Source organism: Tachysurus fulvidraco, chromosome 8, assembly GCF_022655615.1.
Source record: "Tachysurus fulvidraco isolate hzauxx_2018 chromosome 8, HZAU_PFXX_2.0, whole genome shotgun sequence".
In the NCBI taxonomy this organism is placed as follows: Eukaryota; Metazoa; Chordata; class Actinopteri; order Siluriformes; family Bagridae; genus Tachysurus; species Tachysurus fulvidraco.
The window spans coordinates 11,930,963-11,955,909 of NC_062525.1; the positions used below are offsets into that span (position 1 = coordinate 11,930,963).

The 24,947-nt window shown below is 37.6% G+C and overlaps 1 protein-coding gene across 6 annotated transcripts in view; it reads right to left on the minus strand.

Moving 5' to 3' along the window:
* The window catches only part of rbfox3a (RNA binding fox-1 homolog 3a), a 323,538-nt gene that overhangs the window by 138,616 nt on the left and 159,975 nt on the right, over positions 1-24,947 (minus strand). The window lies entirely within an intron of this gene.

Sequence of the window (24,947 nt, forward strand, 5' to 3'; positions counted from 1 at the left end):
AAGACTGAGACTGTGTTGGATGTCTAGCTATATAACCATGGTCAGGAGTAAATAGGAGGAGGAGGAGGAGGAGGAGGAGGAGGAGGAAGAGGGTGGTTGGAGGTTTGAGCAGTGGGAAAACACAGCCAAGGACTGCATACTGTAAACAGACATGACCTGCATCCTAAAAACACCGGCCCAGCTACCGAACACAAACGCCAGAAGGCAAACAAACACGGGGACTTCTAAAGCTACACAGACATCATCCTTCATTGTACACAGAAAATGTTAGCCTGAGCCAGGCCTTTGTTATTTGTATCTAAGACCCAGTTGCACTCACTGAATACAACAGACAGTATTTCCAAAACAAATGCCAGCAAAAAAAAAAAAAAAAAAAATCTGCAGTAGCTTAGCAGAAAGTGCTGAATTTGGAAGACTGCACATGAGAAACTGTGTGATTATGAGGCAATGCTTCGGCTCAGGTGTCAGCTCTCATTTGGGAAGGAAGCGGAGGGCTGTTGCTGCTCCAGTACTTAGCACCCACATCCACCAGGCCTGGGGCTATGACAGGCATCCTTTTTCCATAAGTGCTGCGTAAGGCCACATTTAGCCCTGCAACAGAAGGGAAGAGCACGGAGCGTACATGGCTAGAGCTTTTGTTTTTCTCCATTAGTGGAAGGGGTCTAAGCGCTAGTAGCAACATTAACAATAAAGACATCACATGATGGAATGCTGTAATTCATATGCACATGTAAGTAAAGATTTTTAGGTCAGAACAATACCCTCCCAGCCACCATGCACAAGGCTCAATTTTAATCACTCTTATTAATTAGAATCATTAAGCAAATGAGTAATTTTTAGACACTATTCTAAGTGTTATCAGTACTTATGCACTTTTACATAAAGGAAAAAGTGGGGGATCTTATTTACTTGATGAGGCATGGCATGTTTCTCCAGGCAATAATCATTTTGGTTAGGATGTGAAGTGCCGTGGTTGATGCTTCCTTTTAACACATTAAAAGCATCAAACATTTGTAATCAAGTCCTCCGTTACACAGAGAAAACATGGGTAGGAATCACCTCTTCTTCTCATTTATGGCTTGCTTATATATAGAGAGATATAGATATAGATATATATATATATAGATAGATAGATAGATAGATAGATAGATAGATAGATAGATAGATAGATAGATAGATAGATAGATAGATAGATAGATAGATATGTATAATAGTGGCTTAGTGGTTAGCATAACACATAAAGCGGTAGAAAATGAATGAATGAATGAATGAATGAATGAATATATATTTAAACAAACAAACAAATAAAGGTCCTAGGTCTCAAAGATGCTTGAAACACCCCTTTAACAGATTTCCTCAAAAATATGTGGTGTGAAAAACAAAACAAAAAGAAACAAAACAGTGGTGAAAGAATGAGGGTTGTTAAATCCATAATTAATTTACTTTAATGAGATAAGTACTAAAAAACGAATTGTACACTGCTCCATTTAGCCAATCCTGTCAAGGGCTATATTGCAGAAAATCTCAGTTATGTCTCTTACGATATTAGTTGCTCATAATTTAAGTATTGGTTTATTTTATGATGCCCAATGATGGACTGAAGAAATTATATTTCAATTTAATGTATACAAGTTATAAGTAATAATAATATATCTGATACAATAACCCACTTGACCTGCTTTATTATACCTGGAGGATAAAGACACTTGGTAACAGTTCCAGCTATGGCCTAAATCACCAGTATGTTACATCAGTGCTTCTTCTAGTCAATATTTAAGCAGTAAGTAAAAAAAAAAAAAAAAAGGGGTTCAAATTTTGAGTGACTGTTGAACTGCAATATCTACTCAAAATCTTTAGATAGATTGAGAGTGGATTACAATTTTGATCAGTTAATTTCAATCATTATTTTGTCAGCCATGTCCATGACTACATGTATGTATGATCAACATTTTATGATGTCTGGCTGTAACAGATGCTGATTAAAAATGATTAAATAACCTTTAGCATTATTGTACCTAGTGGCCAGAATGTATAATCAATATGGATAAGTATCTTGTGGACTAAATGCCATGAAAACCATGCAAGAAGCCTTAATTTATGCCAAGTGCTTCAAGCGTTATTGTTAAATATAGGCATATTGAATTTGTGCTTCCAAGAATACAAGTGAAACAAAACCTCTCTTGGTGCTTAAAAGTGGGTCTCAAACCCAAAGCAGACAGCAAAATATTGCTGTAAAACATCTCATACCCTTATTATATACCTACTGATTTTGTTAGAACTGCTCGAACGCTTGGGAATATAAAAATCCACTTATGATTCATGGATCCAGTTAAAAAACAACAACAAATTATTAGTAATGTACATCAAATGTACATCAAAATTTGGTTGATGGTGCAAGAAAGTTAGAGGGGTGGATGATGTTTTTTTTACATCTGGTTTGAAGAATGTAAAGAGAAGAAGAAGAAGAAGAAGAAGAAGATCTAGGAAAATCTAAGAATCCCACCTACATTTGTTAATATCATTATGTAGTATTGTATATATACAGGTATACACATGTAGATATATAAATGTAATTGTAATAAATGTCCATATGGTCCCAAACTTCCCATACACAGTATATAGAAGTATTTCTGCTATTTGAGAAATACAGTGCAGTCCCAGCTGCATACTTTCATTAGCACACCTTGAAACATCAGACGGAGCACATAACAGCTGGCATTTTGAATTTTCCCTACACATCCTATAAACAATCCTATAAATAAAACATTTTAGTTATCATGATATGTTCACGACTCACAAACAAAAGTTCCAGTGATCTGTACACATTAGCTTGTGAATTTGGTATTTTATTTCAGCAGGATGAAGTCAGGCCATCAGTGACAATTTTCAGTTCTTTAACATGTTAAACATTCACCTCATTTACTAAGTTTAGAATCATTTTCGGACATTGTGAATCCATCAAACATTCCTATGATGTCCAGTCATATCAAGAGAACAAATGTAGATATCACAGAGAAATTACCAACCATTTGGCATCAACTTTGCCAAAACAAATTGATGCTCTCATAAGGCATTATGGGACATTCATGTATTAGTTTAGAAAATCTTTTTTTTATTCCTACTTTATAAGCAGAGAGAATTTTTTTTTATTATTATTATTCTTTATTTGATTTTTCCTAATGTTAGGACTATTTAAGGCTCTTGGCATCAGGTCCTGGCATCTAGAGCTCCTATAAATCCAAACACTAACAAGCCACAATGTACTGCATTGTAATGTACAATATTTATTTAGATAATAAAACAAACACCATGGGAGTGTTTTTATATTATAATGCCTATATAACCTTACTTTTTTCATTAATACCAAAGCTTTAATTAATCGTTTCATTTAATGAGCAGTAGTTTAATTACATTTTGAATAATGGGTTTTTGTAACCTGTAATGCACTGGCATCCCATTCAGTGTGAATTCCCACCTCATGCTCAGTGAACCTGGGATAAGCTTCAGATCCATTGTGACTCTGACCAGGAGAAATTGGTTACTGAAGAGGAATGAATCAATTGGTTCATTTGGAGCATCTGTATCATTATATATTCAAGCAGATTAGGTCTCTAAAATGTGTCTAATTCTAATTAAACATAATTTCACTACATATACTGCTCACTGTACATTATATCGGCAAACCTGAACTTTAGGCACAATAGTCTGCATTAATAATCAATAATACTCTTTTACTACTGTTCTGTTTTCATATATACATTTTAATATTTTTCAATATACTTCCTTCCATTTCGCACCTGTATAGTTCATTCTATTTTTATTGCATTATAATTTACAGAATTTTATAGAAATTCTCTTCTATCTATGTTTTATTCTCTTTTCAAAAGCTACATGTGCATATCACCTTATGTCCCACATCACCCGAATTCACCTTTATTTGGCTGTAAAGGGAGTGCTCTTAATCATTTCTTATTTCCCAATGCCCATAGCAATAGAACACTTTTAAACATCATGGAATTAGCTTTCATACCTCAGCAGGAAATAGAATAATGAAGGAGCCAGTGCATGGTACGTGTAACACAATCCTATAACCAACTCACTAAATTGGCTATAAACGTATTTGAAAGAAAGAGGTTGGCTGTAACATACATCACATAGGCAGAAACAATATGTGCTTCTGACATTGCCAATAGGCCTATATGTGTAATTTCTCTCAGGACAAAAAAGGTAACTAGACTACAGTTAATGATAATTAGAAAGTTGACTAATTTGCAGGATAGCAGCAAATATATTTAACCGGAATTCTCATGTAATAAACAACATTTGTATAAACTGTGAAGTTGTAATTAAATGTCAAAAATGTACACATAATATTTGCAGAACTTAGTGACATAAACTTTTACTCTGTGAGCATATTCTAGGGATGATTATACTTATGCCTATATGTACTGTATAATGTATATCGTGAGAAACCTGGAGCCTATTCCAGAGGACTCAGGGTACAAGGCAGGTGACGCACAGGATGGGCTGCCAACCCAATGCAACCAGGATCATATTGATACTAATTCTGAGAAGGTGTTCTACATTTTAAGGCAGTGACACCAGTGCCTTTAAAAGAAAAAACAGCAGAATCATAATTTGTGTTTCATATTATGCATCACTTACAATGCATCATGTTAATTCTCCTGGAAATGCAAAATTGATGTGCCAAAGGAATGCAAGATATCTAAGGCATCATCTAACATACATGTACTTAAAAACTAAATAAGAAATATTGTATGTCTGTCTGTTATAAAACTGTCTGTTTATAGTGTTACTTACATACACAAATGTTATGATTGAGCAAAGACAGACCTCAGGCACTACGTTTTATATTTTTACCACAGAGAGCAACCGAATAAAAGGCCTTAAAACAGACCTGGCCCCATATTCTGTTTTGTGTAAGCAAAACTGTGATGAGGAACAAAGCACTTATCTCATTTGGGAGGGTTTGCATGAAGGAGGACTTAATAAATGGATCTGACACTCAAAGGATTGCCGGCACTTTGCCATAGAATATAAAAGATAAGCAATTATGTTATCATGCAGGTCTGCAATTATTATTTAGTGTTAAATTAGGCAGACATTTTATGTATTTAAACAGTAAAAATGTACAACCATTATAGGCGTGATTGTGCGGTTGACACCGCTGCATGTCTAAACCAATTCAGACTAATTCTTTAATGGAATACAGAATGGAAGGTAAGTACTACATTAGTCTTTTTGTAAAACACATTAGCGGTGCAATAAAAAGAAGCCATCTTAAAACATGACTATTGAGCACATTGCTATCTATCTATCTATCTATCTATCTATCTATCTATCTATCTATCTATCTATCTATCTATCTATCTATCTATCTATCTATCTATCTATCTATCTATCTATCTATCTATCTATCTATCTATCTATCTATCTATCTATCTATCGAGTAAGCCTGCAGTAGTAGCAGTGTTAGGGTCATGTCAGGGACATGTCAGGGTCAGCTGCTCACGGACTCTGGCATTTTGTATTTCCATGTGAAGCCACTCCATTTTTTTTTTGCAAGAAAATTCATTAAAAAGTCCTGCTGCATTCAGCCTGCATGTCTACATTTAATCAGTCCACAATTAGATAACATGGCAAACATGAAACACACCAGGTTGAGTGTATAAATTCCATCCAGTTTATCCATTTGGGAAATCAAACACTTTTTCCCCCTGATTATTACTACAGATAGATATTTTCACTGTTTGCTCATGAATAAAATGGACACACACACAGACATAAAACATGCAAACATGCTATATATATATGGAATGTTTGCATATTTTATGTTGATGAATAATGAAAAAAGTATCCATGTGAGCATGGGTTTTTACTGGTATGTTAAAAAGATTTTAGATGTAACTCGGATGTTGAGTTACTGCATTCTGAATCCTGTCAAAAATGCAACCCCAAGTCTTGGTAAATGCAGTATGTTTTAACAATAATCATCAATGAATACATAAATCTTAACCAGGTAAGTACATTACACATTAACATCAACTAACCCCCTCAGGGACAATCCAAAGCACACCGTGATACTGTACAAAATGCACAGATAAAAATGATATGAAAAACCCCTAGGGGACTTGGCATTGCTGAATCAAGCATATTAAACCTGATAACATGTCTTATGAATAACCTTGACATTTTTATGTCATGCCAGATCTCGGAAGAGTTATTGAAAATCAGATTCTGCATGCTCATGCTAAAGTAGGATATTTTTACACACTGGAAGACTGAAATGTACAGATTTGTTTCTTCCTTGAACAATGCTGGCATAAAAAGTCCTAATAATACTAGATAATATTAAAAAAAAATGTATTAAAAAAAAAAAAAACATGACCATTTCTACTGTATATTTGACTGGAACGGTTTCAAAATGAATACAGTTGTTGTTTTTCACGTTTGATTCAAAATGACAGTGTATTCTTTATGTAGTAAATTTGCAACAACTTTGTTCTCATGCTGCAGTAAAGCAAACTTGGACTACAGCAGCACTAAAGTGTTTAGCTCAAACCTTTCAACATAAAACACAAATGAACATCATTGCCAAATTTTGCTGAAACAGTTCAAATAAATTAATCTAATCTTGAATCAATTCCAAGTCAAGCCTCATGTAATCCATTTTTTGTCCAGCGTCCTCATCAATCCAATTATCATTCCTGTGTATAGTGGGCACATTGAAATGAATCAATTCAGAACAACGACAGCAAGTTTACATTCTCAGAACCTAATGTATCTGTTCAAGGATTTAGAAATTGACTAAACTCTCTTCCATCAAAGCGTGGGAGAGCTGTCAGCAGGAAAGGCAACTGATAGGGCCTTCTGACAGTAGGTGATCTATGACGCCTACTACTGAATGACAGACACTGAGCGAGGCATGATGTAGATGGATAGATAAAAGAGAAGAGGCGGTGTTGTCTGCATCATTGTATGCATAGATGTTGTGGTTGTGTGTGCGAGTTTATATGAGTGAGTTTATATGAATTTATGTTTGCTTACTGCTTGGTGCTCAATAGATGTCAGCACTCAAGACGATCACCCCATCCTCTTACCCCCATCTTTCTCACACCTCTAACACTCCGTCCTACCCCACTCTGCCCTCCCCCCAGGCTCTACAGTGCAATGATTTAAAGGTGCTGAGATTTGTGGGTTCAACCCACGGCCAGACGAGCTGACACCACCATAAATCAGAGTGCGGGCCGCCGCACACAGCCTACCTGCAAACCACTACCCCCCGGACAACTGAGTCTGAAACGCTGACGCCACGATCTTTACCCCAAGCTGGACACACACACGCATCACAAGCAGCCCTCATTAACTCCTGAGCCTCAGCTTCCCAAACACAGCCATGCAAGGCCAGCACTCGAAACCAGGTGATTAGGGAACAGACCACACGCGATAAGCACTTGTTCGATTCCCAGCTGGGGCTTCAAATGATCTGACAACCGAAGGTGTTGTTCCCTCCAGCTAAACAAACCACTTCTAATGCGAGTCATAAATGTGAGACTTTCTTGTTTTTCTCAGGCTAATGCATTTTTCGAGAGGTGTCTTGGGGGTCCAGTGTAAACTCTGCAAGAAATTAAAACTAGAAATCAAATTAGAATTTAATTTTCACCTCTGATTAAATAAGTGAACATGTTCCAGGTATGCCAGCTTTGTTTACATTAGTTGAGCAGCAGTGGTAACACCACTAATGAAGAAATTAAGCATAACTGATTCTGCCTTCGTGTAATCTGGCAATTTTAAGAGTCTCTTTACACAGAGACTTTAATACACACACATGCAAACACTGCGGTAAGATAATAAGCCAACATCTCTTATTATCTATTGTGTACTTTCTCTAGTGCACCATATTCCTTGACCTTTCATCAAGGAGGAGAAGGCCTAAAAATGCCACAAGTGCCGCTACTGTCAACCTCCTGACTTTTAAGCGGACCATTACTGTCAGTACAGCCTGCATTCAAAGTAGCCCAAACAGACTTTAAGATGGCCTTACCTGCACCTGGGACCACAGGCCACCAGGTGACATGTTGTTAATTAAAACTATGTGGCTTTCGGGGCTTGGTCCATCACTCATAAACCAGCGTTACCTTTAGAAAAAGCTGCAACAATACCATGAGGGATAAAAGAGAGGAAGGGTGGGCAGACGCAAGAAACAAAGAGACACAAATGCAAATCATTGACCAACATTAAACAGTGACCAGTTATAAATTCTAATCAAATCTCTTTATTTTTACTTTGACCATAGAGGGTAGAGCAATGACTGATTATTACTTCTAAGTTGGGATTCTTTATAACATTCTCAGGAAAATTAGAACCCTTAATGAGCTTTTTCCTCATGGAAGAACCCCAGTATAGAAACCAATAAAAACCAAAGTTTTTCTAAGAATAGAGAATGGCTAAGGATGTTCTCTCTCTCTCTCTCTCTCTCTCTCTCTCTCTCTCTCTCTCTCTCTCTCTCTCTCTCACACACTCACTCACTCACTCACTCACTCACTCACTCACTCACTCATACTCATTTTCTACCGCTTTATCCGAACTATCTCGGGTCATGGGGAGCCTGTGCCTATCTCAGGCGTCATCGGGCATTGAGGCAGGATACACCCTGGACGGAGTGCCAACCCATTGCAGGGCACACACACACACTCTCATTCACTCACGCAATCACACACTACGGACAATTTTCCAGAGATGCCAATCAACCTACCATGCATGGCTTTGGCCCGGGGGAGGAAACCGGAGTAGCCGGAGGAAACCCCCGAGGCACGGGGAGAACATGCAAACTCCACACACACAAGACGGAGGCGGGAATCGAACCCCAACCCTGGAGGTGTGAGGCAAACGTGCTAACTACTAAGCCACAGTGCCCCCCGCTAAGGATGTTAATTTATGCAATTACATTTTCTGAAAATGTAGAAGCTTGTGTATACTAGTACAAGCCGTCATTCACATCGGTGCTACCATATATAAAAACATAAAAGTCTTAATGACATTTAGAAGTCCTGGAAACTCTCCTGTTTATTCTGAACATTGTTGTCCCTGGCTGCCATGATACTACTCAACACCTTGTCTTGTTTAACAATACCATTGCTACTTTGCACATACTTGCCATGCCTATTTGTGTAATGACCAGTACTTGCCTGATTATGTTGAGCTTCTTGAAATCTTTTTTTCTACACAAAATACGCACTGAAGGTCAAATTGTAATGAATCATTCCTTGTTGGCCACTCAATCATTCGGAAGCCATTGATAATGGGCGTTGTATTGCGTGTGCATGTGTTAGTCACCATATGATGCGATCAGTGCGTGTCAAATGACCAAATATTAGCATCGAGATGACTTTTACTTCAAATGGATACTAATATTTGGTCATTTGACACGCACTGATCGCATCATATGGTGACTAACTCACGCACATGCAATACAACGCCCATTATCAATGGCTTGAATGTTATTGAATGTTAGGAAGCCAAACAGCACTCATATGTTTGGCGTAATAAGATCATGGATCACCTCTTAAGTCATTAGTAAGGCTAACCTCTCATCAGTGAAGCTCTAGGTAAAAGAGTTGATTGATCTCAGCAGTAAAGCATATGGCTTATTGATGAGCCATTTAGGACAACTGAAAGCAGGACAGGAGAGGAACTGGTCTGATTAGACGCTAGCATTAAGTACAGTGCTTACCTAGATATTCAATCTCTGTAATGTTTTGTGTCATAAGTGAAAATCTATCGTGCAAACAGAAATTCACAATCAGAGCCCTGCAGTCCTCGATGGCCAAGGGGTTTGAAGTCATTCCTGGCCTAATTTTTAGAACTTCTTGACTAGTCCATTAGAACAATGCATATTGCATTTGCCATAAACACTATTCTTACACAAAATATGTCTTTAATTGTTTGTTTCATGTGGGTTTTATGGTAGTGGATACTACAGTCTGAAAACATCAGTACAAAATCTCCAATCTGTTTTCTTTGTTGAAATATGGTGACTGTAATGAGGTGAAGCCTCTTGCCCTGTGGATGGGAGCATTCTCATACAGGAAAAGACTAATCCAATAAGGTAAGAAACATTTTTATTATAGATAAAGGTGATCATAAATAAATAAATAAATAAATAAATAAATAAATAAATAAATAAATAAATAAATATAATAATAATAATAATAATAATAATAATAATTTGCAATGACTAAGTAGATCCAGCAAAACACTACATCATTATACTGTAGGTATCCAGCTGTTATCCTTTATTCTGCATGTGATTTTCATGCCTTCTTATTTCTACTTAATGACACTTGGGAAAAAAAAAAAGGCCTGCAAGGTTAACATTATCTACATTAGGAGAGGGATGACCTTCCTGATCTCTGCCCCTGTTCTAGGGACCATGAACCCATCCTTCACAGGACCACACTTTGTGGAGGTTGCTTTTAGAAAAGGGAAAACAAAAATCAATCAGACGCGTCTCAATTAATCTGGTGAGTGGCGCATTGATTGTTGCTCTAAATTGGGTCAACAGGATTGTCTATTTAAAGGCCAGGACCCTTTAATCATCATTTTAGCTGCGATAGACTGAGAGAGTCACATTGGTTCTGATAGCTGGAACTAGTCCTTCATAGGAACAGCATCTTCAAAACCCTTATCCCATCCAAGAGTACTCAGGGGGTTGCATTCATATAGCCATAAAACCACACAATACAGGAACCTCCTTCTGTGACCAGTGCAGTCGCAGCACAGTTTTGATTAAGATGTGTGGGAATTTGAGTTACGCCAGCTACAGCTGCAGACGCGCACGGTATGGTGTGGATGCAGCACTGCAGTGTTCCACACTTTCCCATAGCTCATTTCTCCTCTCTTTATAAGGCCTCAGAATGCCTGTGGTATTCTGTGCACTGATGGAGTGCATCTGTATGACTCAGGGTGTTATTGCTGCATATTTGATCACAGCTTCCCCACTGCCTGCATAGTGCAGGTAGTAAATGTAAAAAACTCAGTACCATACTGTATATCACTGCTAGGGGCTACAGAAGGACAGCACAGTTCTTTTCTTCAGCTAGCAGCAATTTTCATTGTTTCTCTCTCTCTCTCTCTCTCTCTCTCTCTCTCTCTCTCTCTCTCTCTCTCTCTCTCTCTCTCTCTCTCTCTCTCTTTCTCTCTCTCTCTCGTTCATGATTTACGCAGGCTGTCCGTGAAGGCTCTGGAGGAAGCCTCCTTATGAAAGAGGATGACTGTCTTAAGAGTTTTGATGATGGATGTTGCCGTGACGATGTGGAGGCACGTGAGGTAGGAGTGCCGGTTGTTTATGGATGGGGCCGAGATGGCATGGCAGCCGCTGTAAATCCACTACCCATGCACCTTAGGGGAGGTGGGAGAAAAGAAAGTGAGTGAGTGAGTGAGTGAGTGAGTGTGAGAGAGAGAGAGAGAGAGAGAGAGAGAGAGAGAGAGAGAGAGAGAGAGAGAGAGAGAGAGAGAGAGATGTGTTGACTAAAGAAATCAGATTAGTAAGATTAGAAGTTATCTGTACATCAGGGATGTAACCAAATATGAATACATTATGTGGAATGAACAGATAATGTGCTCTAAACAAGTAAAAATCTGGAAAGTAAGAGGATCCTCACTTTTCTATTTTTAAGAAGGTTGCAAGAAAGATTCACAAGGCATCTGGTTTAGACTACAGTTGATCACAAGGACAGGAATCTCACAAAACAACTACAAGGTCATGCAAATGAGAGATTTGTGCTTTCATGCAGGCAAGCAGTCAGTTTGTGGGAAAAAGGCATTTTACTCCAAAATTTTTTGCCAATAGTACCAACAAAATTCATTCACAGAAAATATTATGGACAGCTCCAGACTAGGATCACAAATACTTTAAATCCAAAATGTAAATATAGATATACATATCAGTAGCAATAAAACGGAAGCAGATGCAAATAGTGACATTGCACTGCACCCCTACTGTGAATAAACTGTCATACTGATCAAAACTCCTCAACGTCCTAACTTGTTTGGGAAGGTGACTCAGACATCAGTGTTAGCAGTTTGCAACTCTATGCAAATGTACCTCACATCTTCCACAGCAACATGCAGCCTTAATAGGTGAGGCCACTGGAGAGCTCAGCCTGTCCTGCACTCTTAAGACCTCTACATCCACTTCCCCACCCAGAACACCAGAAGAGCCAGCTAAAAAAGCAACAAACTCTATTAATGAATGCATTTTATTTATTTCCTTTAATAGATTTTGGGAACAGGGTCTGCTGGGAGCAAAGAAAGAAATGTTTCGGCAGCTTTTCCCATTTGGAAGGGGACATGATTGGGGTGTAGGGGTGGGAGCTTAGCTGTGTGGGGGGTGTGTCAAATCAATAGTGTGCAACAGCAAGTGAAGCTATCTGCTGGTTCCACCCAACACCCCTCTGAGCTCCTTCATCTTGGAAAAAGACAAGCAATAACTGAGGTGAGAGAGCAAATTACCATCATGGCTGATCAATTAATGGCCCTCATTCATTAAGTGATAAATCGATTAATGAGCATGTTTTGCTTGAGGATGCTAACACATGATCATGGACAGTTTCATTACATGTTTTAAAAAGAAACACAAAGAGCTATCTATTGTGATTATAGCCTTAACTTTCTACTTAAAACCAATAATATGTTAATGATAATGTTTCTTTGGTGTTTTAAACTGCAGGTATTAAGGGGTTACAGTGAAAAGAACAACGTATTTCTCTTTTAATGATACTATACTATATTGAAATTGCTCTAGGCGGATTGGATTTATAACATTAAACTTAATTGTTTGTGTAGATGCTCTATTAGTATTATTACAAAGATATAAAATAGAAGATGCTGTATAAATAGGAGTACTTAAAACATTAATATGGTCTATATACTAGCTGAAAGCTGTGCTATTATTTTATGCATGTGATGTTCACTAAGGGCTCATTTTTATTTCTATTCTTAAATTTCCTTACAAATCCTAAATACTGATATAAATTCCATGACTAAGAGTTCATCATTCAGTGTGACTATTAGTTGTGTGATCAAGGACCATGAAATTGACCTAGGTTAATTAAGTAAATGACAGGACCTTGTCTTGTTCCCCTTCCTAATTGCAGCAAACCAAACCCAAACCTTTACCTACTGTATGGTCCATCATGCACTCGCACCCACAACCCTCTGGAAAGGTGTGTTTTTAATGCCTCAAAGCTTAAAAAAGACACCGATTAAATCTCTAAGCAATTAAGGATAGCCACAATACCACCTCCAAAATGACAAGGACTAATCCAAGACAAAGAGCTGCCTACAATGGACCTGCCTGCTGGGGAAGGGTTCTTTAAGAAATTAATTAAATAAATAAAAAAAAAATCTTCTTGACTTAAGGTGTCACTCCAGGCAATCAGAAATATCTCTTTCCACTTTATAGTGAAATTTAATGAATGCAATTAACATCTTTAAAAGAAAGAAGTGACATGAAGGGTCCTACTAGTCAAGAGACAGAGAGGACATGAGAATGCATGGACCTTTGTTAAAAAAGAAAACTGGGTGTCACTCAGCTGGTAGAATGGGAAGCCATAGTCCATGACTGAGTGAGTGCTGCTCTGGCTCATACAGAACAAAATGTCCATAAGATTTAATATCACCCCAAATTGCAGTACAGTGAGTTGCCCCTATGACTCTCTTCCAATTTTATAGAGACACAGGGATTATAAAAAGGACAAAGACTTTTCTTGGGGCAATGTTTTCACGTTTTTTATCTATAATTTCAAGAAGGTTAGGATCTTTGGAAAATATTGAACACCATTTTTGTTCAAATAAATTTTAAAAGCTAGGTCTAAATGTATCAAATCATTTGTATATACACAAATCAGCCATAACATTGAAACCACATGGCTATTGTGTAGGTTCCCTTGTTTGAATTGAACATACCACAGATGCTCAATATGACTGGAAAATCTGGAGGCCAAGTCAACACCTTGAACTCTTTCTCAGAAAACTATTTCTGAACAGTTGCAGTGTGTCAGGGAGCATTATCCTGCTGAAAGAAGCCACTGCTATTAGGGAATACCGTTGTTATGAAGGAGTGTACTTGTACTCTGACCACACAGTCCAGCCTTTGCTCTTCATGCGCATCATTGAGCCTTGGGCGCCCATGAGCTGCCGCTTTGTAGACACACTGACTCAGTCGTCCAGCCATCATAATTTGGAGCTTGTCAAAGTCACCATCCTTACATTTGCTTTGAGAACTGTCTCTTCACTTGCTGCCTAATATATCCCACCCGCTTGACAGGTGCCATTGGGACAAGACATTCAATGTTATCCACTTCACCTGACAGCCATTTTAATGCTACAGTATGTCTGATCTGTGTATACACAATATAGAAATATTCCAAACATTTACCTTGCAGTTTATATCTTCTACAAGAACTGAATGAGGAATAAAAAGAGAAAAAGAGAAATTAGATGAGAGAGAAGTGTTCATTCTAATATCCAACTTCCAGCCCTGTCAAATATTAAACCATAAAAAAATGAGATTTTGTATTTATTTGAAAAGTGGATTTCTGTACTTCAATTCTGAGGCTTGCAACTTAGATGCAAACCTCAGGGTCTTGATAGGAATCTAATTAAACAAAATCAATATTACACACTCTTGTGCCTCTTGTGCCTGCGTTTCCCCACACATCCATTCTGGATTGAAGCATAGACTTCATTTATGCACTAGCGCCTCAAGCTCAGTGAAGAGAGACAGGAGACATAAAGAGGGGAGACACTCACTGCAAAGACCCCATTCATCCAGTCTCATGTTTTCCTGAATTAAACAAAAATTGGGTGGAATTGAATCAACTGCACAAGGACAATTGTTGACACTTTATTTGGATAAAACACTATTTTAATTAAAAAACATCTATAGACTGACAGCAACCTGTAAGGTGACCGTCCTGAACCAGCCTATACATTGCACCTACTATTTATAGCTTTAAACTTTTATTAAATCCTCTGTAGACTACCAGCTCATCCCTAGTCCCTTGACACAATGTCAACTCCAGTTCATATGGACTTTCTATAGATACCAACAGACATATAAAATGCATGTAGGTTTTGGTTATGCAAAAATTAAACCAATATAAATTATTTCCACTTTTAAGATGAAATAAAAAACAACAAAAATGGACAATCAGCTGTCCTTTTTATCACATGTTGCTAATGCGACACGCTCATGTAGGTTTCTTTAACATCATTCCACACAGGCTGCTCAGGTACTTGTTCAGTATCTTGCCATTTCAAGACTGGACTACTGCAACTCACTGCTGGCAGGTCTACCTATGAACACAATTCATCCTCTGCAAATGATCCAAAATGCAGCTGCACAACTTGTTTTCATGTTGTTTTTAAAATCTCACATAGGCCTACCATCCCACTGCAGCGCTCCATCCATTGGCTTCCGGTAGCTCCACGAATTAGATTTAAAACACTAATGCTTGTCTACAAAGCCAAAAATGGACCAGTTCCCTCTTACCTCAAAGCTCTTTTCATTCCTCACACTGCACCTCGAACCCTCAGAGCTACCAGCACTGCTCGACTGGTCCCACCATCTCTTAGGATAAGAGGTAGGTATACAACAAGACTCGTTACTCTTCTGGCACCGAGGTGGTGGAATGAACTTCTCCTACTGTAGATGTCTGAACAGCTGGCTATCTCCAAATGATGGTTAAAACCATGAAACACTTGAATAATTCAAGAGTGTCTTCATAAAAACACTTGAATTAGCACTTTTTCCCTACTTCTTGTATGTGTATTAAAAAAAACAAAAAAACACCCTTAACAGAGTTTCAAGTTGATGGTATTCTAACTCTGTAACCCAGTGAACCACTGTAAATGTATTCATCGATAGAGACTTAAAAGCACTGTTGTACTATGCTCTGGATAAGGACGTCTGCCAAATGCCGTAAATGTAAATGTAAAGGAACACCTTTGTATAATAAGGGAAGTGAGTGTAATTAGCTAATGACTTCTGTACAAAATTAGTTATCATGAAGTTGTTACCAGTTAAAATGATCAGAATAACCCCAACCAAATAACCCCAAAGATTAACCCCAAAATAAGTTTTATTGAATTTTTATAGATTTTTTTTTATTCTTTTTACATTTTCTTTATTTTACCCTACAGATAAAGCCATGGCCTTCAAAAAGCCTACAAAGCATGTACAGGGTCTTACTGTCAAAAGGTATTGATTGAGGTGAGAAATACAAAATACTTTTCAAAACATTTCCAAAGCACTGTGAAGGCCATCATTTACAAATGGATAAACAAGATGTCCCAAGGAAAACCGACAAAAGGACAATACGAAAACTTGTCAGGGAGGGAGACAAGAAGCCTTTGCTAAAAATAAATATTTTGGAAAATATCTGCACTCATGGGAATCATGGATAAATTTACCAAATATCTATTTTGGCAAAAAACATGCAGGCCTCAGTTAAAGAGATGAAAATGAAGAAACATTTCAACTTCCAGCAATGGCTTCAGAAGAAGATGTACAGTAGAGTGTAGCTCTAAATCTAAATCCTACTGAAAACTGTGGAACGCATCGAAGAGGCCACAGGAGATCTGATTACATTGTGATGGCTCTGGAGATTTTTTGCAAGGAAGATTAAAGAATAAAATGAAAATAGAAGATGCTAAATATGATTTAACACAAGATTACTTAAGGGTGGTGCTCACTTATACAACTAAGTTACCCCATTCTGAAACCAAACTTTCTTTTTGTTTTTATTTAGTTGTTTTTCAGCTTTGTTATTTGCTAGTAGAAAAAAGATATTTTTCATATTTTACAAAAAAATGTTAATTTTATATTCACTGTATTGTGGCATGTTGTTGAAGAAAGTAATTCAGTATGAATGTCATGATGTTTTAAAAAAATAAACAAATAAATGTCTGGAAGGTGTGATGTGTTCTCAAAAAAGAACACACCCCTGATGTGTTTTATTCCTCTTACATTGTACCAATTTGCCAGTATTAAATAACAACATACATTTTTTCAATTTATAGTTGTTTGATTTTGTGGAACAAGTTCCTGTTATCCCGTATGTTCAAACAATACTAGCAGTTGTTCCCTCGCCAGTATTATTATTTTTCTCTCTTCTTGAAGCTTGCCATATTTCTGAGCCCTTTGTAATAAAGTCTTGACACTGGAGACTCTTTCCAAAAAGTGTTAAATAAACAATTCCTCACAGAAAACTTTACTATGATAACAATTACACTGTACATGTTACTAGGAAAAAACGACATATTAGAACAGGTATATTAATATAAATGTGTGGGGAAACACAGGCATAAAGGCATTAATATGAATGTGCTGGGAAACACAGGCACATACACATTAATATAAATGTGGTGGAAAACACAGGCACAAATGTATGTATAATGTAAAACCTTGATTAAAATTGTAGCCAGCACTACTGTAGTTCAACAACACTGTGATATAAACATTATTTGACACGGTTCTCAGTATCAGTTATTATGCTGTTTTCTGACAGTCTAAATATGGATGGATTAATTTGTGTCTAAATTGGACTATTCAAATACATGTTTTAATGGTGTAAAAAATTCTTAAATGTATTTAAGAACATTTTAAAAGGCTAAAGCGTCAATGAAAGCTAGGGTTTCTACTCAAGCCACAGCACTTAACTGATGGGTGACAGCAGTAGTGCTGGAATAGATCTGTGAGAAGACCAAGTGAGTTCAGCTCGGGAACACTCCGCTGTGATGAGTATGTGTGGATTGGCACTGCCACAGACAGGCGGGTATGGAGAGGATGGAGCGGCAGTGCCTGCACCCTCATTAGCTACAATGCCGCGTCGACTGAGCTGATCAAAGCTACTCACTGATGGGCTTGTTTGGAGCTGTCAGCCAGCTGTACAAATGCTAATCCAAATCCAGGGAGGAGAGGACTCACAATCGCAGCTCTGCCAGCCCACCATTAGCCATTCCTACTTTGTTTTTTGCTGGCTCTTTATAAATCCTTTTCACCAGTAGTCCACACACCACCCTTTATATCCACTTCCATATATGAAGGTACGAGTGTGGATGCCAGAAAGATGACTGGAAAAAGGATGATCATCCAGTCAGCCTCACCGCAAGACAGACAATTGGACATATGTGTGTGTATGTGTGTGGTGTGTGCGGTGTGTGCTTGTGTGTTACATGTATTGTGCTTTCTCTCTCTCTCTCTCTCTTATATATATATATATATATATATATATATATATATATATAAATATATATATATATATATATATATAAATATATCACACATGCACACACACTAGCAGTTGGCCTTTTCCACAAGTGAGGCAGATTAATTATGATCATCTCAGCTAGAGGTCAATTTCCATAAATCACATGCAAGCTAATATCATCAGATTCTTGCTCTGTAATTGGCTTCACCCATCCAGTGGAGGTATCTCATCATTTTTTTACATGAAAGAATTGGAAAGGCAGGAGGTAAATCCCCAGAACTGATAATGCTGCTAGTTGTAATATTATATAAAATCAGGACAAAGCTCAGTGAGTCTTCATTAGTTGCTCTACAGAGACAGCTGTTAAGAGACCTATCTTTTGAAACAAACAATGGCCACTTTCCCAATAAGAAACAATTCTGCAGTATACAATTTCCAGCATATAAAACTCCAGCTCACAGGGTGTCGTACATCATACCATTTGTGTAGTATAAATGAAAATGTGAAAAGCTGGCTGAGGAACATTAGCCAACAACACAGAGTACAATTCCACTATTACTATATACTGTACCATAATAGGAGTTGATTCTAATACTTACTAAAAAAATAACATATATATCCCAAATATCAATTTCTACTGGGCCATATTACAACCTTGTGTGTCTGACCAAACTGAAGACCTCACCCAATTTTTTTCAAGCTATCTGTCAGTCTTTCTTGACAAGAAAAATAATGTAAGAGTTAAATCAAGTGCTCATTCATAAAGCAAAAGTTTGCCAGCTCGCTCTCGTTTTGGCTGCTTCCCAGAATGATAAATTGGTCTGGCAATGGAGCTCGGGTGCTGGAGAATCTTTTGCGGGGATCTGAAATTATAAAATTGAATTATGGAATTCATCTTTCATAATTCTGCAGGGTGTCTAGGCAATGATAAGGGAAAAGTGGAGGGCATGCACAAAATGTACTGCCTACTGGATTTCAAAAGCAAAACGGTACTGATCTTGTTAAAGGTGATATTCGGGGACTGAAAGGTACAGATTTGAATATTTATGGCAGAAATGGATTTTCAAGTACATTACAAATACCAAGGTGATAGTAATAGAGTTTGCGTAACAATATTACTGGAGGCGCCTTTTTGCATGTAGCCAAGTTCTCCATGAAAACATCCACATGCACAGCAAACAGGAATCATTCGAAAAATATTACTTTTCATGAATGTTTACAGAGAACCTATTTAGACATGTTTTTGTTAAAAAAAAAATCCTCTTGAAAGCAAAATGTTTTAAAGGGTATTAAGAGAAACAAAGAAAATCATATTAATCATGATATCATTTGAATATTATTTTAAGTTTTAACATTGTTTATAAGTTTTCTTTTCTTCTCTTAATTGTTAGGCGCAATTAATGCGTACAGAGTGTTATAAAGTGGTGGGCTAAAAATAGCATCTGGAACGTTTCCAAAAAAGAAAACGAAACTCTCTGTCATCTAGTGATTAATACTTTGCTGATTCTCACTGGTCACTCTGGTAAGGCAGAATGAACACCTCAGCAGTTCTAACCCCCAGTTTCCCCTCACTGCCAGCAGGGCTAACCTCTGCTTGTTTCCCATTACCAGAAGGCAGAAGAAATGAATCTGATTCCTCTTCACCACAGGCTCCTCAGTAATTAGCCATGATTTTAATACATTTTAATAAGTTTGCATAACAACCCGGAGAAAATGTGAATGCATTTGCATATTGCAGGCCTCCCTAATTATCCGTTCATGATTAAAGGAGGAAGTTAAGCAGAAGTGAAAAGCTGGAGCATGCTAAACAAAAGTCAGTTCCCTCCCCCCTGAGTTGCAGTTCTCCCCAGACAAAACTTTCCAATTCAGCATTTAACAATATGGCTCCACTTTACACATCACCTTTGTTGTACCTGACAGTCAGAACAATCTGATAGAACAAGAGCTGTTGATTGTATTTAATCTCATCCACCACTTTATATGTTGCATAACATCACATGAAAGAATGGAGTTAATCTAGAGAAGGAGTTCAGGCAGGTGTTCACTTCATTGTTTCCAAACATTATCAAAATCTATGCAAATCTATGTTTATGAGACGTCCTTTATGAGACAATGCATTATAATTCATAAATAAGGAATACATATTATAATGAATAAAACATTATGCATGCTATAGATCTATACTCAACCTGTTGTAGATACACATATGTTAAATAATTAAAGACACAATCGGAGGCATTTTACTTTAGCTGCTAGATCCTTATGATGACAGTTTGGATGGGCCATAACGAGGTGCTGCCAGAGCCCCAGTTGCGCTTGTCATGGACGGCCATTAAAAATGCATGTATTTCTGTTTTCATCTCTCTACAGCTAGGCTGCTAACCTGACCCGACCATGTGCCAATCACTCCTTTTCCCCCCTTTTCATCCATCTAGGGGTCATCACTGCTGGCTGACTCCCCTCTAGCTCAGAGATGCTCACCTCAGCAGGGTAAGCTGAGGCACTGCAACTCTTAGCTTGGTCGCAGACTTTCTTAGCTCACTGTTCTTTTATGGCTCTGTTGATGGAGGACCAGTTGCATTCTCATAGCCTGAAGCAAGCAAGAGTGCAACATTAGCAAAGAATGGGGAAAAAAAAATTATCTTCGAAAATAAAAATTGAATTCTTTACCTTACTATGAAATATATAGTGGTCTATAGTACTGTAACTTTCTATATATACTGTATATGTATTAAAGAAGAAGAAGAAGAAGAAGAAGAAGAAGAAGAAGAAGAAGAAGAGGAAGAAGAAGAAAAAGAAGAAGAAGAAGAGAAATAAAACCAGAATAATATACATTTTCTATATACTGTAGAGTAAAACATTTATGCTACAACAACACTATAAGAAGCTATATTGATTTTATAAGTATGCATTTTTCCACATTTTAGCCATATATCAAATAAAATGCAAGGCCATGCAGATCTATTTTAGTTTTACCAAAGCCCAAGACAATTTAAATCTGGCCAGGTAATTTAGCAACCAGTCTGCTGTATATGCAACATTGGTCTTCAGATCTGCAAGAGTTGGTGCAATATCAGGGCAAGGTTTGACCAGCACTCTCCTCTGAGAGTTTACTCAGTGACAGAAGCAGTTTGGACTACTGGTAACAGCATATACCACGTACCAATATATAACAACCAAAGACTCTCCTTTCCTATACATTTCTATATTCCCCCTTCTCCTATTCCTGCTAATACCCTCAGTTTAGACGGCGTGAGTGAAAAAGCCAAAGCAATTAGAGCCACTGCTCTTGGGTGCCCGATAACTCATTAGGAGCGTAAATGGCCAGGGGCCCTGTGGACTCCCTGCTGAGTGCAATTTACAACTAAAACAAGCAGCGTGCCTCACATCCATACCATTAGGACATGCTGTATTAATGAAATTTGTTTTGTTAAACTTAAAGATTATGATACCACAATTTCAGTCTCATTCCTGTTGCCTCTGCTGCATTTACTAACTGTTGGCAATTCAGTCCCTGAGGAACAGAGTTCCAGTGGGCTTTGTTAATTTTACTAAAGCTATCCAGATTCAGAAAATGCCCAAGTGACAATGTGACATGAGTATGAGAGAAAGAATCACAGTGCACAATGTCAGCACTTTGTCTGAGCATATTACAGTTTCACAAAGAACAGAAGGGTGCTACTGAGGATCAGAGCAACAGAGAATACATGAGAGAATGGATTTGATAGAAAGAGAGTAAGGTAGGGGTGAGAAATATAGAGAAAAGTGTGGACAGAACGTAGACGAGAGGGAGATAATGAAAGAGAGTGGTAGAGAATAAGTATAATGTATAATGTGTGTGTGTGTGTGTGTGTGTGTGTGAGAGAGAGAGAGAGAGAGAGAGAGAGAGAGAGAGAGAGAGAGAGAGAGAGAGAGAGAGAGAGAGAGAGAGAGAGAGAGAGAGAGAGAGAGAGAGAAACTGCAGTTTACTATTAAGAGGGGAAAAAGTTCACCATTATCTCTACATTGCCATTCCGGCTCTGTAATCTCAGTGGGCAAGTAATCAATGACTCAACAACTCACCCTCAGCTCATTTGAAGACACCAATCTTGCCCAATCTCCATCTCCTTGTCCACTCCAGGGAATCCTCCTGGCTGCTTGCAGCTTGCTCCTGCATGACTTCACATCTACACTCATATGATACACTTTTTCTCATGTAGTTCTTTTGCCTCTAACAACAACAAGACATCTGTTTTTGCTCTCATAAGCAAACAGGCAATGACTTTTCATATTTTTTGGCCTAGCTATCTATTTTAGGAAACTAGAAGTGAAGAGTCATTCGATTTCTTTTTGATAACAGAAACATATTTAAATTATGTAACTGGTTTCATTAGTCTTTGCTAAGTTATAAGGATACATTGAGTATGTTGATTACATGAAGACATCCATGGTAAACTGCATTGCTCATAACATCTTCAGCTCTAGAGGAAACTCTAGAGGAAATGAGCAGTTTCCGAGGCCCAAGCCACACAGAGCATGTACTTCTACCACAGGTACAGTAGTAGTATTTGAAGATGGAAGCAAAATGGGTTGCGATTAACTCATTGGTGTATTTTTATTAGTGCACTTTTCTACATTCAACAAGGAGAATCAAAGTAACGAGTTCCATCCAATGATGTTTGTGTAAACAGATGCCTATGGCAAATGAGAGAAAATATCGAAAATGATGCATTTTTCATTCATATTCTTTCTTATGTAGCAGTCTGGATTTACTCTGTGTGGTATTTAATACATTACTAGCAAAGTTTCATGCATGAATTCAACAGATGAATTCAAAAGACTCACTTTGTAGTTGAGGTTAGCCACACACATTAACTCATCGCTATTTCATATTTAAGTAAGTATTAATTCAGGCATTAGCGCATGTGTACTGTTATTGTAAAGTGTTACTGCCCTTTTGAAAGGATTTGAAAATTTGGAAATATTGGTCAATGAAACATACAGTACATCAGAATTTGCCACTTTGATATTAATGTATTAAAAGAATTGGGCATTGACTGGCAGGAGCTTTGACTGGCAGGAGCTTTGACTGGCAGGAGCTTTGACTCTGAAACAGAGTCTGAAACAGAAAAGATGTTGGCTAATTTCCCAGTAGTGGGGTGGTTACGTTTTTGTTACTTTGTAAATTAACTAGCTTCTAAAGTGCTAAGCAATTTTTTGACCAGGTAATAGTGTAGTCCATAAAGTTATGCATTGTTTGACAGGTGATTGGGTAGAATTTCGGCTTAATAGAGTGGTTTCTTTTAATCGCTGTGTTTAAGGACTGCTTTTGTAGAGTAACTTGTAACTTATGTAATTACATTTTTATGTGCTTTGCCTGGGTCTGACACTGACAATGCATTGCAATTCTGTATCTTTCTCAGAAGAAGTGACACCAAACTTTCTTGTCTATCTGGCACCATTTTCTTTTGTATAGAAAGGGGCAAAATATTTGTTTTCATGTTTCAGTTCCCCTTACTGTAGGTATCTGCCCCATTTAATGTATCACATTGAACTGCCAACATTTCAGGCTTTAGCAGGTTTCACAAATCAGGCTTCAATTATTTCCAGTAAACACAAATCAATGAAATCAGTCCTTCTCTTTAAGGATGATGAGAATATATAATATAGAAGCAGTTACTTAGGTCACTGGGATGAGATGGGACTTAATGGCATCTTTTATACTGTACATCGGTGTTCTCATGAAATCTGGTCATCTCTGCAGAACTTCTGTGGCTTAGATTCATCAAAGAGCATTTACACGGACCTGATTGTCTCTTGTGTTTCCTCAACCCATCCTCTTTCATAGGCGCCCATATCACTTTCTTCTTCTCTTCTGAAAAATGGCTCTGCAAATTTCATGGTTCACTTCACTGAAATGTGACAAATACTGTACGACAGAAAAAGAGCTAGTAAGCCGTCAGTCTACAGCCTGGCCTCCATCTTACAGAGCCAAAGAGCAGCCACTCTGCCACTCACGGACAACCCTCAATATCTGTTTGGTTGTGTGGTCCTGTTACTGTGTGTGTTATGTCAGTAAATAGCCAAGCAACTAAGCAGAACATTTCATCTCATCCATGAAAAAGTACCAAAGCTCAATGCACTGTGAATGAAAGTATCCATCCATTATTCATCCCTGAAATAGCACTGACACACAGATATACACACATAGCCTGGGTAACATGAGAACACAAAACATGCAGCAATTCTAACAAGCCAGGGGTATTAAACTTGTACATTTTCCCAATCTTATGAATTTTTAAGTATTACATGTTGCTCATGTTTTACATAGTCTTACATTGTGACAAATTGACTTGCATCAGCTGACTAAAAGTCAGATTGGTCTATGAGCAATTAAAAATACATCGCTATACCTGAACTGGTAATAGGCTGATCTGAAGAAACAGGATTCCAAAGTACTGACTCAGAGGACCATAGAGCTTTCAACAGGAAGAAAAATGAGTTGAGATCTTTTTTAGTTTGCTCTTCCATTTTAAAACGACCTCTATTGCCCACTAATGACAGGGCAAATCACTAAGCTAGCTGTACAGGTGCAAGAGACAGATAGGAATTAGATTGTTAAATATTTAATATACAAATTTTCAAGTGACTTTTCTCTTTCTTAATCTTTAA